Here is a 15,197-nt window from a genome sequence, read left to right on the forward strand (position 1 = left end):
GATGGGAGGGGAGGGTGTTTAGAGAGGGTAAAAGGGAGGGAAGGAGGGAGCGAGGGCTGGGGGGAGGGAGGGAAGGAGGGAGAGGGAACTGGGATCGACATGTAAAATAATAAATTAAAAAAAACATGCTTTGACTCCAAAATTTAAGTTGAAGGACAAGTTACTGGGGAAAAGGATTTCTATTTTTGTTTCCACAGAAAATGAAAAGATGTGGATTCCTTCCAGACTAATGTGGTTTGATCACGCCAGACCGCCTGAAACAGAGTACAAGCTGACCCTACATTCAAAATAGCTGGACAAAACAGCCCTATAGAGTACAGCTAGGATATCTGAATCTTCTTCGAATCCCCCAAGACAGCGCCCCTTACCAGCAGGAAGTAGTTTGGAAAGAATGACGCCCAAATTCCCAAATATTGTGTATAAATATTTGTTTTCATTTAATTGGACTTTGCTATATAAAATTAAATAAAAAAATCTAAAAAAAATAATACATAGTATATATAATTTTAAATGAATTTATTAAACTTGTAATTTGATATGAGGAGACTTATGGACACACTGGAAAAGTCACAATGTGGTAGTTTTCCCATCTCATAGTCTGGCCATCTCAGTAGTCCCACTGAGTCAGACACTGAAACCTACAGGTTTCCCTTAGTGCTTATGGTCTTCAGTCTTTATTAAAATCACAAAGTTGGTTCTAGTATTGATTAAGGAAAGCCAAAACAAAAAGACACATGTATTTGATAGTGAGAAAGGGCAGAGAGGCAGAAAGCAACGTTTTCTTCTTTCATATTCTTTATTTAATTTGGGCTTCCAGCAGAAGGTATGGTTCAGATTTAAGGTGGGTTTTATTGCTTTAAATAATCTAAGAGATAGCCAGCACTCTGTATTTTAGTTGATTACTGATGAAGTCTAACTGGCAACCAAAATTAACCATCAGATAATCTTCAGTTAACTAAAGGTGACTGTTAGAGTCTGAGGGACATACAAATTTTTCTACTGAATCCTGTTGAAGCAATCACATACATTACTATTTTGATTGATTCCTCTTGTATCAGCTGAAAGCCAGTGTTGGGTATAGTTACTACTCATTCACTAATTCATCTATGTCACATATACTTACAGTGAGTTGCTAGGTGTTCTTTCTGTAACACAAAAGAGAATGCTGAAGCTGAAGCATTCTCTTTATGCAGAGAACTGTCTGCATACCAGTAGATCCCACATTTGCTTGCCTTGGAAAACTAATCCATGAAATCGGCACTGGCCTTCTGTGTTCACAAAACTCCAGGGGACAAAATAAATTTAAAAAAAAAAATCAGATTCTCTACGTGGTTCAAGAGAAACAGGTTTCCCTTAATTGTCCTATAGTGTCAATTAAAGTTACCTTATCATTCCTTATTTCAAAAAGTTATCCTAAAACCATTGATGAGATGGCTGAAATTGGGGGAAAAGATAGAAACCATCCTTTTCAAAATGAAGATATGGAGGTCTAATTCTAAAGATAGTCCTCAGAAGGCTTTAGTGTCTATGCTAGAGCATCAGTTATACTCTCACATGTAGTCTATAGGCAGACATGCTCATGTAAGAGATGAGGAACCAAGAAACAGAACTCCCCAGACACTTCTTGACCTCAGTAAATACGATGTTATAGCTGCTGTTTTGTTTTTTGTATTGAACTTGGGATGGGAGATGTAGTGGAGTGTCAAGATTAGGGATTGAGAGGAAGAGGTCCAGACCCTCTCCCTGGTAAGACCTCGTGGAAACACTTAGATTAATAGAAACAGGTTAATATTTAAGACGGAGCTAGCCAATAAGAAATGCTAGTCACAGGTGAAGAGCTTTATATCTAATACAGCATCTCTGTGTGTTACTTGGGGCTCTCACAGCTCTGAGACCAGGCCATCAGGAAAACTGCTGGAAACAAAGTGGCACCGGCAAAATGGGTACTAAAAACTCATGCTTAAAACTTAATAAAAGCTTAAGAAAGGAATTTACAAAAAAAAAAAAAAAAAGAAGAAGAACAGAGATAAGCACAGCTTCTCGGTAGCAGCATTTTGCTGCTCTGTTTTGCTAGAGACAAGCAGACTAGTGCGGTTCCTTTAAGGGAGTCTTCCTAACTAGGCATAAGTGGCAAAAAATGGAAAGGCTCCTTTTAAGAAACCCTGATAACAATTGAATAGTGTGTATGACAGCTTGCAGTGGCAGTGAGCACATCTCCAAGCAAGCAGTACGATGCTGGAAGGCAGAATAGACCAAGGCAGTGAGCACAGCCCTCAGTGCTGGTGGTATATATACTCCCATCATCTTGGATAGACAATGGTTAAAACAGCTGTGGCTTTCATTTTAGCAATGTAGTTGTTTACCAGATGAAAGACTGATGGCCAAACAAAGATAAAGATTTACAGTAAAGACAGATTCAGATAACGAAAAATATACGTAGGCTTGGGAGAGAAAAAGAAACAGAAGAAAGTGACATATATGAAAAAAAAAATAGAAAGAGAGTAGCTGGTGTGGTAGCACACGCCCTTATTTCCAGCACTTGGGAGGCAGAAACAAACAGGTCTCTGTGATGTTAAAACAAACCAGGTATACAGAGGTAATTCCAGGACAGGTAAAGGTTACACAGAAAAACCCCGTCTCAAAATGAAAAAAAAAAAAAAAAAGGAAGTATAGGAAATAATAAAAAATCCACGTAAAGATGGAAAGCACACAAAGAGTTTGGATACTGTGTGCTATTGTGTTGTCTTTAAATTGCTCAATTGCTAAGGAAGGAACAATTGCTACACTATACTTGATTATCAATGCTGCTGTATTAATCCAAATTATATATTTTTAAAATGCTTTGATTTCAAAATTTAAGTCTAAGGACAGGATACTGGGGAAAAGAATGTCTATTTTTATTTCCACAGAAAATAAAAAGCTGTGGATTTCTTCTAGACTAACATGGTGTGATCAAGCAAGACCCCCTGAAAGAGTGTCCCAGGTGATCCAACATTCAAAACAGCTGCAACAAGGCATCCTTGCTGACCACTACAGCCAGCATGTCTTCATCTTCTTAGGATCCCCAAGACAGTACCCCCTACCAGCAGGAAGCAGTTTGTAAAGAACAATGCCCAAATTCCCAAATATTGTGTATAAATTTTTGTTTTCATTTAAATGGGGTTGGTTATAAATGGTTAATGATCACAACCAATCTCTTTTTAATGTATAAAGGGATTATGGTATACAAATGAATACTTTGTTTTGGAATGGATTTCATTTATTGATACATATTTAAGGTCAATTTTGTGATATGTATATTTCTCATCTTGTTTAAGTATTGTGTTTATGTAGCTCATTTAAAAGTGTAATGTATAATTTAATACAGATTATAGATAGTCACCTATAATAGTCAAAATTTATAATTAAGCTAATTAGATTTTTCTAGATATACAGAGATATATTTCAAATGGATAGGCATTCTTCAAACCTTTCAAATACCTACAGAATATGGCATTTAAAATAGTTTAGGGTTTTTCTTGACAGTGAGGCACAACTGCTCCTGGCACACCACCTGTGTCAGAAAGGAAGATGGACATTGAAGAAACTCGTTATGGAGTTTAGTTCCAATATAGCAAGACAGAACATTTGGGAAAGATGCTGATCTTGTCTGGACTGTTTGACTTTATTCTATATAAACTGGACATGCAGGACCCACAGGAAAGTGACTGCTGACACAAGACAGATGTTGCTACAGAGTTTCTTCTTTATGGAAAAGTCTGCCAGACATTCTGCAGGACACAGAGAAAAGTGACTGACAAACTGCCAATACAGGTAGACAGTTTAAAGTTTTCTGCTTTGCTGAGAAGTCTACCAGACACAGTATGGCCTACAGGCTGAAGATGGAATATTACAGAAGAACTTTGGATGACTGACCACGTAGTGACATGTCTCTGTCATTTCTAGAGTTCATACATTATCCTTCTGTGGTCTTTGATGGAGTTGAAGACAGATACCTATGGTTATAGTTTTCCTATAGGATTAAAGGTAAGTTACATATAAGTATTTAGACCCACAATGATAGGATAGATGATGGAATATTTTCTTTAAAACTTGCTAAATGTTAAGGAACTAAATATTGTTGACTATAGTTCTTATTTGATAACCTTTTTGTTATAAGTAATTTTACTATGTTAAAGTTAAAACCCTTCATTTTATTTAAACAGAAAAGAGGAAATGATGGGAGATGTCATTTTGTAAGTATGTTTTTCTTATTGGTTAATAAATCTGTTTTCCAGTTCTACATTCTTCAGTCTAAGAATGGGGTAACATGTAATTTATACACTATAAATATGTTTAACATGAGCTTTTATTTATATAGCATAATGTCTCTGAAATTTACAAGTGATTAAACTTGTCAGTGGTTCATTCCTCCTTTTTCCCTAAAGTTTATTTAAATTAGAAACAATCATATTTTACATATCAATCCAAAGTCCCTCTCCCTCCCATACTCTCAAACCCCCTACCAACACTCGCATCTCATCCCCCATCCACTGCCCAGGGGCTGATGCAGTGGCAAATGTTCCTAACAATGGTTTATCTATCTTGTTGAGTTTCTGGAAGACCCAAATCTTTGTTTCATTGGTTCATTCGTTTTTATTTCTGTGTACCAGTTCATGATGTAGTGTTACTTTTAGCATGAGTAATAAAAACCCAAAGACAGTTACTGAGGTTCAAGCTGAAGATCAGAAAAGCAAAGCAGCCTTCCAGTAGTTATTACTTATACCAAGGCTGAAAATAGTGATCCTGTCTTCCCTGTGACTGGAAACTGATTCTCCCATGAGACCATTTGCTTCTTCTGTAAGGGCTATGATACCTTTTCCATCCCCTACCCAGGGTTCCAATGGTGATATGCTTCTCCAGAGTGAAGGAAGGGCTAATAGATTTTGATAGTAACTTTATATACAATCTGATGGTCTTGCTTTTTGTTCCATATGCTCTTTATTGTTGTTTGTACTCTAATAATCCTGACATTCTTCTAACTTCTCTATGCCTCTTCTAGCTTTGTTTATTTTAAAAATTCTTCTCCTTCAGGATCCTTGAAGTGATTAAAAAAAAAATTCTCTCATTGTCCAAAAGCACATTCCTAGAGAAAGTGATAAGTACCTGAGCCATTTACCATGACAACACAAGTGTCCAAGCCCATGGGAGCAAAACCATGACCAGGCAGGGAGGGCACAGTGCCTTTAAGACACAGATCTATTGGTAGTAGACTGGCAAGTGAAGAATAGGCATGCTTTAAGGTTAATATGAGGTTATCTTGGGACATCACTTTCCTCTCTGCTGGCAGAGAGATTCCAGGACACTCTTGTTGACTATCTCTCTGAGAGGTATGACTCAACACCTTTAGACATGCCATGATTCTTGTTTTTGAGCATCTGTGAATGTCTCAATTGGTGTCTCTTTGTCTGGACACTAACACTGACCATTTGATAAGGAAGAAATTGCAGAGGGACAGACATTTAAATTTATACAAAGACCTGGTTGAGAGTGTAAGGATATTGACCATGATTTCTTTTTTGCCAGAATCACTCATATCTTGGGGAGGGGAGTCATCCAATGTACAAATGCAATGTACAATGTACAAATGCAATGTAAAATTGCCCAGTAAATGATTGATAATCTGTTATGCAGTGGGAAGAATTCCCAAGGTATAATATGAGGGAAATAGCTTTCACACAAGAATCTATAATGGAGTCAGCCGACACATTCAGAAGGCAACATATCTTATTGTCTTGCAGATAAGGTTAAAATATGCATCTCTCGGGACAATATTTCTCATAGCCTCGCTAAATGAGGTATGTCCTTGAAGAGATAAGCAATATTTGATTGGTTGATCCATGAAGTATGTGCTGAACTCTCACTGCATAATTCTGTGGTCTGCAGCATTCTTTTTTATACACCTCTCTAATCCTGGGATTAAAGGCATGAGCTCTGTTACTCTTTTAGGATGATTTGCTATCCTGTAGCCCAAGGTGGACTTGACTCACAGAGATCCATCTACCCTTGTCTCCTGAGTCTTGGGATTAAAGGTGTGTACCACCACTGCTGGCCTCTATGGATAGATAGTATGACTAGCAATCTGATTTCCAGACAAGCTTTATTAGGTCATAAACAATATATCACCACAGTTACCACATAACTAATTTTTTTTAACAATTTACCTTGTAGAGGGCATTTGTATTGTTTCAATTTATGATCCCTATGAATAAAGCTGTTAGTTATACTAACATAAATACTCTTATTGCATATCTGAATTTCTCTGGAGTTCATATACTGAATAATGTAATAATCATATATATGCTTTTGTAAGTCACCAACATCATAGTCTTTGCAGAGTAGATCTACTGTTTCACAATTCCAATAGCAATGTTTGCCTGTGCTGCCAACAGAAGAAGGAGAGCATGTCATGGTAGATATTTGTTCATTCAATTCCAGGTAGAGGTTTAGCTTTCTACAGGAACAAAGTGACAGAGATTGGTTGAGGTCTGAATTTAGTCAGTTATTAGTGTTGCTTGCCATGCCTACATAAATCATATCCTGTAGTTCAGGATAAAAGCACTGGTCCTTACAGCTGGTGAAAAAAAATTCAGCTATGGGGGTAGGCAGTAGGATTACAGCATGATTCCTGCTTCTGTAACAGGGGACAATGGTATGGAGGGGAATGTTGTTTGGTGGAATACGAATCCTTCATCTTCCCCACTAAACCTTTTTGAAACAAGGCAGGTGTGTGGCTCTAGGAATGCTATTTTCCTTCTGTGCTTTGAACCATATTTGTGGATCCTACCAAAAAAAGTTTTTATTTTCCATTGGCTCACTAACTGACTGATACTTTGGGGAATAAGCAGGGAAATCTTAGAAAAGTGTTTAAATCCCGTTGTGATTCTATGATGGAGACTTCAGTAGAGCTGTCTAGTGTCCATGTTGGGTGACTAAAAAAAACCCAAGGAACTCACTCTTGCTGATTGTTTCTTGACTCTGGTTCTTTGGGAGCTCTCCACCCAGCTCCAAAATAAATACACATTGAGGCTTATCTTTTCCTATAAGTGCTTAGCCTTAGCTTGATTTGTTTCTTGACAGCTTTTCTTAACTTTAATCAACCTTTTTCCCTCTGGGCTTTTACCTTTCTGTATTTCTGTATACCAGGTCTTATTCTATATCTGGCTATGTGGCTGCAGGGCTGGCCCCACATGTCCTCCTCTCCTTTTTTACTCATTCCTTCTTTTCTCTCTTTTTTCTCCTTCTATTTATTCTTTCTGACTATTGATCCTACCCATCATTCTCCAGCCTCGCTGTTGGCCATTCAGCTCTTTATTAGACCATCAGGTGTTTTAGGTGAGCAAAGTAACACAGCTTCACCGAGTAAAACAAATGCAACAGAAAAGAATGCAACACATGTTTGCATCATTAAACAAATGTTCCATGCCATTGACAAATGTAGCACATCTTAAAATAATATTCTACAACAACTCAGCTACTTTTCTGTTGCTATGATAAAACCACATTTTCATAACAACTTACCAATGTTGTTTTTAATAAAATCTCAATTGTTTGATTTTACCAATAATGGTCTCAGAAGCTAGATGTTGGGGTGCAGCAAGAGAATCAGAAAAAGCACCCAGCTGTCCTTTCTCTTTAGCTGCTATCCCAGAAGTCATCTGCCTTCTCCTATACCTTCTGTCCCTGTATCCTCCTGACTCCTCCTTACTCTTTATGTTTTGGTTTTTTGTTTGTTTGTTTAGTTTTTTTTTTAAATAATCATTTGTTCACTTTCTGTCAACTGTTTGATTGGTCCTCCTCTTCATCTTTATTCGATCACTTTATTTGATCCTATTTATAATATTCAAGCAGAAAGCTTTAGATTAAAAGTGTGTGCTAGGGCTGTGTCACACCACAACTAGAAATAAGTTTTTTTTTCTAGTAAATAACGCTGTCTTGGGGTTCACAGTGTGATCAAATATTCTGCAACATTTCCCCTCCCATTTTGCCTGAATAAAAAGGGTAGGTTTTAACTCTAACACAGTAAGACCATTTATAATAATGGAGATATTTCTTCTAAGCTTTCCCCAGTGTCCAGTTTAGTAGTATTTGGTAGTTTTAGGATTAAGTATTTTTGAGTTCAAAGTTCTGTAAAGTGGTTGTGTCAGTCAGTCTCACATGAACTCAGAAATTTGAATGTCTGGAGCAGTTTGCAGTCCGAACCTGGTCTTTGGGTGATATTTGCCACTTTTGTGGCAATCCTGGCAAAGCAGAACACAACATTCAAATAATGGTGCCTACTGTTTGCATAGTACTTGGTGATAGAAGAGACATGGGGCAGCTTTGCCCAAATGCTAATATTACCTCAATCCAGGTGGATTTGTTGTTGCAAGGCTCCATCCTCTTCTTGGAGACCTCAGACAGTTTGCATATGCACAATAATCTTATAGAATTTGAGATATTTATACCTTAAGAAAAGTTTAGAGAGTCAAATACAAACCAAAATATTATGAGATTAGTGGCAATACAATAGTCCCTTATTTTCCTTCCTCCCTTGTGTGTTTGTGATAATACCTGAAAGGGGATTGTAGATTGAGAAGCAGCAGTTAAAGATACTAAGGAAAGTATAGAAACAAAGAAAAGAGTCAGGAGGGCAATCCACAAAATACTGAATGCCCCAAGTTCATTCTTCGACATTCTAGTATACCCCAAACAAAAAGGGCAAAACGGCAAAAGACTTCTTTTTCATGATACAAGGACGAAACAGACATTCTTTTTTTTTTTTTTTTTTTTTTTAATTCTCCAAGCATTCACTAGCTATGCCTGAGACTACGCCTCTCGTTATCTGACCTTGAGGGTTGAGAGTAACCACACATTAGACTAAGTGTCTTGTTATTAGATAAGAGCTTGTGGAGACAGGACCAGCCCATTCAGCCTGAGGTACAGGTAAGAAGGTAGTAAGCAGCTGCTTTGCTTCTGGTATTCAGCTTTAAGCTTGAACCCCAATAACAGTCTCTGGATCATTTAATTATTGTTATTACAGCAAACTACTTTGAATTTCATCTTATACCAATGAGAATAGCCATGACCAATAAAACAAGTGACAGCTCATGTTTTCCAGGATATAGAAGAAAGGGAAAACTTACCCATACCTGGGGAGAGCAAAAACCTGTATAGCTACTATGCAAATTAATGTGGCAGTTTTTCAGGAAGTTGGGAATAGAACTACATCAAAATCCAGCTACACCTCTCTTGGGCATATAGCCAAACAATGAGTCATCCCAGGAGCTGGAGACAATGCTCAACTATGTTTATTGCTGCTTTTTTCATAATAGTGAGAAACTAGAAATAGAATAGATATCTAGCAATTGATGGATTGGTTTAAAAAAAAGTGGTTAATTTACACAATGGATTATTGCTCAGTCACTAAATCCTATGAAATCTTGAAAGTCACAATAAGCAAATAGATTACAAAAAAAAAAAAAAAAAAAACCACACACACACAATATGTATTTGCTTGTATGTTGATGTCAGTTATATGAGGATATTTGCTGTTAAAGTTTTAATAAACAAGTTACAATCCATATAAAAAAACAGGTTAAGCATAGAGTAAGGACTAGACAAGAGGGATATGGAAATATAATAGATATTTATGGAAAAGGAACTTTGACTGGGAAGATAAATTGGAAATGGAAGGGAAGAGGAAGACAAATAATAGGGAATGAAGGGAAAGACTGGTAAAACTCAGGAAAATATTAATGGCTATATGGAAACCTAATACATTATACCATATAAGGTTCTCTTTCCACTAAACGAAGCTCCAGTGCCAAGAATGAGTTACATCTAATTGACTTGTTGCCACAACAGTCCAGTGGGAACACCCAAATAATCCAGGATACTGTAATGCCTATTGTTTGCTCTCCACAAACTTATGGTAACCAAAACACTGTTGCTTCAACAACACCTACAAAACTCATTGGATATTGGGGATTCAAGCTAGAGCCTTCATTCTTATTGGCTAATGTTTAAGGTACTGGAAACTAATTTGCTCAGTACCAAAGGAGAAAGATAAACACAAACACAGCTACACACCCCTAGATCTATTATGGTGCCCTGCCTGCAGGATGAGCTAGTGCAAAAGTTGCACCAAACTTGTGGTGTGAACCAGCCAATATCGGATTGGATTTAAGGCCCATTCCATGATGTAGAACTTCATCCTTGAGACTGCTCGGGTAGTCAAGAATATGAAACCACATAGGCCAGGGACCTAGGGGAAAATCAAATATTACTGTTCTTCTAAAGGAACAAATCAATAAAATGACTTCTAAAAACATTCTGGTATACTTATAGAGCAGGACCATTCTCATCCATAGAAAAGCTTCCCTTATAGGTGGGTTGTCATGAATTATCCACACCTGAGAGAATAATAGATGTTAACTTGGGGAAAGAACGTACACAGAAAACAAGTGACTGACTGTTGCAGTGTTCCTGCTCCAAGGACGCAGCCCTGGATGCTCTCCATGACCCGAAGATACCTTCTGAGCCAGGATCCTTTCCCTTTAACTGGTCAAGTTTACACCTGTAACCATGCTCAAAAGGCATGGTCTTTGCTACAGGTGTGGAGGAGAATATATCGCTACAATTCCCCTTTCAGTCTAAAGAAGAAGGTTTAGGCTTGATACAAAACTATATACAATGATAGTGAATATCAAGTATGCTCTAGAAGAAGGAAAGGTAAAAACACACACAATTTGTGATCCACAGCCAGTGAAGCAACAAAGAGAAATTGACAAGAACTACATGTGCAGTTGCATGATAAAGGCAAAACAGAGATTACTATGAAGTGGCAGGAAATGCTTCACTGAAGTTCTTATCTGAAGCTCTGGCCAGGATGTAATAAGAATGTACACTATTTTAGCTAGCTAGTCTGGAGTTTTCTAGGGCAGATAGTCCCAAACTGTTCTTATGGTGGAGTTTACTAGTTCGAAGACATTAAATTGAATCAGGTGGTATCTGTAAAGTGGGGTCCCATCTTTCGGAGGCAAATACTACACTACACTTCCTACTGAAGTAAATGGGACAAATATAGAGATCAACTACCCAAAAATGTGGAGAGTGAGAGACCTTGGAATATTCACTTCTCAATGGTATGTCTCCATCAAATTTCTCCCCTAAAGGTTCAGAGAAGGGGGAAAGATTTGCATACCAGAGGGAATGGAGAACACTAAGAACAAGAGGTTTCTAAACATAGCAGGAAACACATGCACACACACACACACACACACACGCACACACACGAGGGCACAGTGACTATGGCAGCAAGACAGGGCATATCACTAAAAGGGGACATAGACAGGTGTCTCTATTTCTAACCCAGAAGCTGTATCTAATTGACAACCACTTGCAAATGAAAAATCAATGTTTCAGCCAAAGTATCGTTGGGGGCAAAATCCATTATTAGGGCCAGGCCTTATGCCCAGCAGTGCATGGCCTAAAGAAAATAAACTCAGTGGATCTTTGAAGGTTCCTTGTCTCATGATGTTTAAGCAGTGATTATTTTTTTGTCTTTGCCTTTAACCTTATTATTCCTTTATACACACACACATACACACACACACACACACACACACACACACACACACACACACCATAGCTTCTTGTTTTGTGTTTCTATGGGCTCCTTGTATGTTTTCAAAGATGTGTGCCTATGCATCTATATATTTCTTGTGCTTTTAATTTGGTTATTTTCTTTTGTTTGTTTGTTTTGTCCAATTCAGATTTGTTTCTTTTTGTTTTATCTTTTAGTTTATTATTATCCTTTAGATACCTGCTTATTTTATAATAAGAGAATGAAATTGCTTTGATTTGGATGAGAGGGGAAATGTGTTAGAGTTTCTATTGCTGTGAAAGGACACCATGACCATGGCAATTCTTATAGAGGAAAATATTTAATTGGGTCTGGCTTACAGTTTCAGAGGTTTAGTCCATTATCATCATGGTGGGACAGGGTGGCATGAAGGCAGACATGGTTCTGGAAAAGGAGCTGTGAGTTCTATATCTTCATCTGCAGGCAGCTTGAACTGTTTCCCTGAGCATTGTTGAACGTATATGAGATCTCAAAGCCCCTCCATAGTGACATACTTCTTCCAAGGCCACACCTGCTCCACCAAGCCATGCCTGCTAACACTACCACTCTCTGTGTTCCAAGCATTCAAACACATAAATCCATGGGACCAGACCTATTTACACCACAGGATGTGAGGAGGAACTCGGAAGAGTTGGGGAGGGGAAAACTATATTCTGAATATATTGTAGAAAAAATATATTTTCAATAAATAATGAAAGCAATATGTAGCCATTGTACAGTTTCTGATTTTGTGTGTGTTTTTTTAATTGGTTTTCGTGAGTGCGTGTGTGGGGGGGAGTGTTCTTTCTGCTTTTTTCTTATGTTTTTATATTATCTTGTTTTTGTTGTTGGCTTGGCTTTGTCTAAACAGAGGGGAAAAGAGAAAAGACATGGAGTTGAGACGGTGAGGAGGTGGGAAATAACTGAAAAGAATTAGGGTAGATGAAACCATTATCACAATATATTGTATGAAAAAATGAATTTTTTATTTTATTTATTTATTTTATATAACCAAGTCCTTTTAAATGAAAACAAACATTTATAGACAATATTTGGGAATTTGGGCATCGTTCTTCCCAAACTACTTCCTGCTGGTAAGGACGCTGTAATGGGGAAGGAAGATTCAGAAATCCTGGCTGTAGTCTGTAAGGCTGCTTTGTCCAGCTGTTTTGAATGTAGGATCACCTGGTACTCTGTTTCAGGCAGTCTGGCTTAATCAAACCACATTAGTCTGGAAGGAATCCACATCTTTTCATTTTCTGTGGAAACAAAATTAGAAATCCTTTTCCCCAGTAACTTGTCCTTGAACTTAAATTTTGGAGTCAAAGCATTTGTTTTTTATTTAATTTATTATTTTACATGTCGATCCCAGTTTCCTCTCCCTCCCTCTCTCCTACCCTCCCTCCCTTCTACTATCTCTGCCCTCTCACATGCACCCTAACCACCCTCCCCTCCCATCCCCCCACCCCAATTCCATATGTAGGGGAATGCCATCCAGTTGGAGTCATGTAGATCTGACAGGTCATGTGAAGTAGGGACTAGGCCTTCTCTCCTGTATCTAGATTAAGGCAGTTATCCCTCCATGGGGGATGTGTTTGCAAGGTCCTTTTGTTCACCAGGGATACATCCTGGCTTCACTGTCTGAGGTCCCTTAGACTGCTTAGTCCTTCTGGCTGAGACCTATATTCAGGGGGTCTGAGTCAGTCCAATGCTGGCTTCCCAGCTATCAGTCTGGTGGCCCGTTAGCTCCTCCTTGTTCAGGTAAGCTGTCTCTATGTGTTTCTACCACCTGGTCTTGACCTCTCCATCTGCATCTGAGTTCTACTTCGACTCAGTGTTTATGTATGGGTGTTAGCTCCTGTTTCCAACAGGCATTAGTTGAGGGCTCCATGGATAAGTTAGTTGTTGATCTCACTATCTGGGAAGGGCATTTATGGTAGCCTTTCCATGGAAGCTCAAATTGTTAGTTGGAGGCAGTCTTATAGTTCTCTAGACCTTTCTTTGTATTCAGTTTTATCTTCAAACTAATATTGGCTCCCTCTTTTATGTTCTCTCTCTCTCTCTCTCTCTCTCTCTCTCTCTCTCTCTCTCTCTCTCTCTCTCTCTCCTGTCTTCTATTTCTAACCGGGCTCGGTCGCACATGTTTTCCTTTCCTCCCCCTCTTTTTTTCCTACTTCTCTCTCCATTCGCTGCCCCCCCCAACTTCCCCTGTGCTCTGGGGGACTTGTCCCTTCCCGGTTCTGTGAGGGATTTTATATGAATCTCTTAGAATACACCTTGTATCCTAGTTCCTCTGGTGGTGTGAATTATAGGCTGGTGATCTAGGTCTAAAATCCATATATGAGTGAGTACATACTGTTTTCCTCTTTTTGTGACTGGGTTACCTCATTCAGGATGGTTTCTTCAAGTGCCATCCAATTGCCTGCGAATTTCAAGATACCATTATTTTTTTCTGCAGAGTAGTATAAATGAATTTTAATTAAAAAGAATAAGCAGTTACATGATAGAGGCGTAAAGAGAAAGCTAAGAATTTCTACACAAAAATATAATGAAGTAACTTCATTTGGTCTATAACATTTTAGCATCCACACTGTCAACAACAAACTAACTCCCTGACTCTCAAAACTCCTTGGTGAGAACAAGAGTAGGGTAAACTTTCATCTTTCCCTGACTAAAGAAATTGACATATACCTTACCTAACCTACTGCTGAAAGTTGCAAGGAAGGTACATGTAAAGACATATATGAGCAGAGAAATAGAAGTATCAGAAATGACTTTCATGTAAATTTGTGTACTGCTATTACTGTTCAGTGTAAGTCCTCAGAATGCATTATCTAAATGCTTATTATTAATGCAGGAGTTGGTATAAACAATAATTTATATTAACACCCAGTGGGTTTGGATTCACTTCGACAAATAGTTTTAAAAGTTTGTGAATAATTTTTACAGACATACTAGTAAAACTTTAAATAACCCTATGTCTGGTATCTACCATAAATATCACCAGACATTACACATAAATCCCCATTGACTATGAATTACTAAATAGAGCCTCAGCATCTCCTAACGAGGTATACATCAAAAGCTTTGAAGTTTATTGAATCTGGGCAAAGTATATTCCAGACTCATTGGCACAGCGTGCAACTTATATTCACATTATACTTTTTGGGGATCTGTAATTTAAGCCTGATTGATTTTTAAAGCTGGTCTAGATCATACATTGCTCAATGAGTAGTCATATTTGTAGATTAGTCTGCATTAGATATATTATTGTCTTGGCTTTTGAACAAACACAGATCAATATCAGGACATATACCTACTGAAAGTGTGTCGGGTGTTGTTCAGCCATCATGTGGGACAGCAATTTCATGCTTGCTTATCTCAGGCATGAAATATTGTTTTCTCAGAAAAGCAGATGTTTGAAACATTTTTAAAATTTATTTGTTATTTTTGATAATATAATCATACCTCTTTCCCCCTTCTACTTCTGTTTTGCAGACCTTGCCCTTTCTCTAACTTAAGGCCTTTTATAAATTGTTGCTTTACACACACA

This window comes from Phodopus roborovskii, unplaced genomic scaffold, assembly GCF_943737965.1.
Source record: "Phodopus roborovskii unplaced genomic scaffold, PHOROB, whole genome shotgun sequence".
Classification (NCBI taxonomy): Eukaryota; Metazoa; Chordata; class Mammalia; order Rodentia; family Cricetidae; genus Phodopus; species Phodopus roborovskii.